Source organism: Littorina saxatilis, linkage group LG3 (genome assembly GCF_037325665.1).
Source record: "Littorina saxatilis isolate snail1 linkage group LG3, US_GU_Lsax_2.0, whole genome shotgun sequence".
Classification (NCBI taxonomy): Eukaryota; Metazoa; Mollusca; class Gastropoda; order Littorinimorpha; family Littorinidae; genus Littorina; species Littorina saxatilis.
In genome coordinates this window covers 68,513,698-68,518,697 of record NC_090247.1, presented here as the reverse complement: position 1 = coordinate 68,518,697, position 5,000 = coordinate 68,513,698, and positions in this window count along the sequence as shown.

Here is a 5,000-nt window from a genome sequence, read left to right as displayed (position 1 = left end):
ATGGTACACACAGCTATAAAGTAGCAGCAGTTAATGTCTTGTGTCGTGGAGTTGTGCGCAAGGCAGTAAGGTGTATAGTGAAGTGTAAACAAAAACACGTAAAAAAAACCTTGTTTATCTACCAAGACACTGACGTAAAACTGATTTATTCTTGTTTGTATCTCTTGTTTATCCACTTTAAAGGCTCTAGGTCTAGGTACTTGTGATTGTTTTGTTTTGTCTTGAATCAAACGTTCCAAAAATTCAACCTTCCTTGCTTTTTTTTTTTAATTACGTGCACCTTTTTCTTTTTAAAAGTTTAAGGCCCGAAAGGTAAAACTTCTGACCAGAAATATTTAGCCAAACTGAAACAGGATTGAAACCTGGGGAATACCTGCCTGACAAGGGCTCGACTTTCTTACCACTGTAGGTAGACTTAATAAATGATTCCACATGCAGACCAATGTGTTGCATGCTGTAATCTTATTGCAGTACTGAGTAGAAGGCCTACATGTAGCATTATTCCCTAGAGGGTCTATAGGCACCGTAATCACAGGTAACCGGAGGCATACGCGATACACATAACATACAGTATCATGCTCCACCACAGACGCGTAAGGCAAACAGGTGATCGTAATTAGCTTACTCTGGAGCCTACAGACTTGCAAGGTAAGCTCTGGTCATATAGCTGGCGTGTTGTTCTGGTCCGCTGCCAAGATCACTGATTCCTGTTCATGTAGTGGTGGCCGTGTCTTGTGATGTAGGTGGCTTTGTAGCTGCGCTAAGGGAGTATCAGAACATGCTTTGGTGCATGTATGCTTGAGCGTGTGTGTGTGTCAGTGTGTGTGTGTGTGTTTGTGTCTGTGTGTCTGTGTGTGTGAGTGTGTGTGTGTGTGTGTGTGTATGTGTGTGTGTATGTATGTCAGTGTGTGTGTGTGTCAGTGTGTGTGTGTGTGTCAGTGTGTGTGGGTATGTGTGTGTGTCAGTGTGTGTGTGTGAGTGTGTGTGTGTTTTTGTGTATGTGTGTGTGTGTGTGTGTGTGTATGTAATGTATGTATGTATATATGTATGTACGTACGTATGTATGTATGTATGTATGTATGTATGTATGTATGTATGTATGTATGTATGTATGTATGTATGTATGTATGAATATATGTGTGTATGTATGGACATATCCCCAAAATAGTATGCCTATTTGTGTTTGCAGAGTTTGTTTAAACAAACAATTGTACAACAAACAAACGAACACCTTTACGATTGGGAGAGGACTGGACGGAAGGTTATCTTATCTTACTCAACGCAAATACAACTCACATGAGAAATCTGGGAATCTCAGCGTGTGCTTTTAACACAGCTAATTGCAGCATGATGGTCATTAGGGGCATCCGTGACAAGAGATGGCCTATGCAGATGGTCCTTCATCAGACAATCATTACATGGATACATCTCACATCAGACACGCGCATCTGAGCGTGCAGCAGATAAGACAATTACAAGGGCATGCGCATCAGTCAGTGAGGGTAGTCATTGTAGACGGTCCTTCACAGACAGCAACCATCAGCGTTAAGACATCTATTTGCTGCACTGACTCTGTTTGTCTGCTTATGAGCGTATGTCTGCATGTGTGTTCATCTATCTGTCTGTCTGCGTGTCTGTCTGTGTGTCTGTCTGTCTCTCTCTCAGTCTCTCTCTCTCTCTCTCTCTCTCTCTCTCTCTCTCTCACTCCCTCTCTCCCTCTCTCTTTCTCTCTTTCTCTCTCTCTTCCCTCTCTTTCTCTCTGTGAAACTGTGTTTGTATTTGCAGGAGAATTTGCATTGTAATAACAACAACAAAAACAACAACAACAACAACACCATCACCATCAACAACAACAACAACAACAACAACAACAACAACAACAACAGCAACAACAACAACAACAACAACAACAACACCATCAACAACAACAACAACACCATCACCATCAACAACAACAACAACAACAGCAACAACAAAAACAACACCATCACCAACAACAACAACAACAACAGCACCACCACCACCAACACCAACAACACCAACAACAACAACAACGCTTAAAAGATGTTACACTGTATTAATAAATTGCAGCACGATATGACCATCAATCACCAAAGGTAGTCTTTGCAGACAGTCCTCCAATGTATCTTACACAGTTCACGTGAGACATCAGCGAAAGCCGGCGAGTAGCAGTAAAGACAGCTAATCGCTCTACTCTCTAGCAACAAGAAGAGTCGAGCTGGAATGTCTGCAATGTCTGGAATCATTTCTGCACTCGAAGCAGTCTCACTGTCAGGCTGGCAGAGACTCATAGTGACGTTGGTCTGTACTGCCGAGACGATTTTTGGGCGACTCAGCAAAATGGCCGGCCGGCTTCATGCTGAAAAGATTGGACCTTTATTCTTTTAATTCGTTTGTAGTCTTTTGAGTTCTTCTTGACATAGGATTTGATAATGCAATTTTAGCGGATGAACTTGAACTTTAGTGTTGTATTTTTTTTAAAGCTCACAATCCAGTGCCATTACTAATTTTGAGTTTTATCAGTCAAGAATGACTCCTGTGACATTCATTCGCTGAATGAGGTCGGTCAAATTCAAGAACCGTGTGTAAAATGCAAGGAAGTCATTGTAAAGGACCAAACTTTGTTGACGAAGGCGACCTTGAATATGTTGAAAATGGGGTTTAAACGTGTTGAAAAGCGATGATTTTAACTTGGAAACTCGATTCAATCCGTAAGCTTTAATTTTATCTGCAAGGGACATAACTAAATGGTGGATCGTTATTTTGGGACAACGTTCATGACTTTTAACAGGTAAACAAAACAAAAAAGAAAAAACAAACAGCAGCCACACACACACACACACACACACACATAATGATCGATGCTTGGGAATATGACCAAAACAGTAGTCACGTGGCAGGGGACCGGGAGTTACCTTTTTGTAATTCGTCCAAAAGAGCCCGAACTTTAACATTTTCGATGTTAACTTAAACACAGAAAAAAAAAATAAACTTCAGTAAATGTAAGTATTTAAGTATTATTAAAAGACCGCTGGGTCGAAGATCAGTGAACGTAACGTTTTGTAATGTTTAAGCTGATCTTACGTGTGTGGTCAATTAAAGCAATTACCAAATTCGAATTTGTCAACTTCTTGATTCGTTGAATGCCAGGTGCATCTTCTGCTGCTCCGTTTCAGTGAAGTAACACGCTGTTCGGTTGGTGTAGAGACAGCCAACGTGCTCTTGCACTCAGAAACTATTTTCTTTCCGATGAAATGTCAAAAGTTCGCTGACACACAAAGCTGAGTTAAATGATCGTTCTGAATGTCTACCACACCCCTCTCTCTCTCTCTCTGTCTCTGTCTCTGTCTCTGTCTCTCTCTCTGTCTCTCTCTGTCTCTCTCTCTCTCTCTCTCTCTCTCTCTGTCCCTCTCTCTCTCTCTGTCTCTGTATCTCTCTCTGTCTCTCTCTCTGTCTCTGTCTCTCTCTCTGTCTCTCTGTCTTTCTCTTTCTGTCTCTCTCTCTCTCTCTTTCTTTCTGTCTGTCTGTCTCTGTCTCTCTCTGTCTCTCTCTTTCTGTCTCTCTCGCTCTCTCTCTCTCTCTCTCTCTCTCTCTTCTCTTTCTGTCTCTCTCTCTCTCTCTCTCTTTCTGTCTGTCTGTCTGTCTGTCTGTCTGTCTGTGTCTCTCTATCTCTCTGTCTCTGTCTGTCTGTCTGTCTGTCTCTCTCTGTCTGTCTCTCTGTCTCTCTCTCTCTCTCTCTCTCTCTCTTTCTCTCTCTCTCTGTACAGCCCTTGAGCGAGGTGCCAGCGAATAGAACAGTGAACCTCGCAGCTTTGTACACACAGGTAAGCATCAATAGATTACCTGTAGATCGCTGCCAGCGAGCCAGGTATGCACGACTGTCGAGAGACGCGGAGGGGGGAGGTGTGTGTATGTGTGCATGTGCGTGTGTTTGTGTGTATGTGTGTGTGTACGTGCGTGTCATGTGTTTGTGTGTATGTGTACGTGTGTGTTTGTGTGTGCATGTGTGTGCGTGTGTGTGCTCGCGCGTGCGTGCGTGTGTTCGTGCGTGCGTGCGTGCGTGTTTGAGTTTGTGCGTGTGTGTGTGTGTGTGTGTGTGTGTGTGTGCGTGTGTGTGTGTTTGTGTGTGTGTGAAAACCAGACCACTCAGGTAAATTGCTAAGATCTAGTACAGTGTAGTGAAAGACGTCACAGGGAGACAAACGACACTGCGGGAGATAAGCTGAAATAAATCTCGAGTCAACAACCTTAGCGGTAAAAATGTGATTAGTTGAAAGGATAAAGCAATTCATAGTTCATCTGTGAGTTTTCAATTAATGAATTGAATTTTTTGTTCTGACGTCAGTCCATAATACTTGCGATTAAATTCCTTCCCTTGACTTGAATATTCACAAAAATCCACAATAACAGTCTATTTAAATTGCCACTAGCACACACACACACACACACACATAAAAACTCACACACACACACACGCACACACACCATAACACCGTCCAAAAATACCAGAAATCTGAATTTAAATAGCTTGGCAAGATGACTCGACACCGCCCAAACAACACCAGACTACAAAAACATAAACACAATTACAAACTCATATTTCCCTTGCACATCAGTACTAAGCGAAGAAAAAGCCAAAAGCAAAGTGGTGTGGTTTCATGTCACACGTGACCTCTTCCCCAGAGAAGCCTGATAACTGGAAGATGCAGCTCTCTCTGACATGGTGCCAAAAAAAAGAAAAGTGCAAAATATGCTGTGTGGGAACCAGTCTTGCAAGCACTGGAATTCTCCAAGACGCTTACCTGTGTGTTTTTATCTGTCGGCTTTTACCTTGCCTTGTTCTGTCACCTTGAGGTATAAATACCTACGTCTTCCCTATGTGTGTGTGCCATTTGGCGACTAAACAACACGAGAAACTGAGTGCGAAAGAGTGTGATGGTGAAAGCTGAACATTGAGAGATATGGGGGGGGGGGGGGGG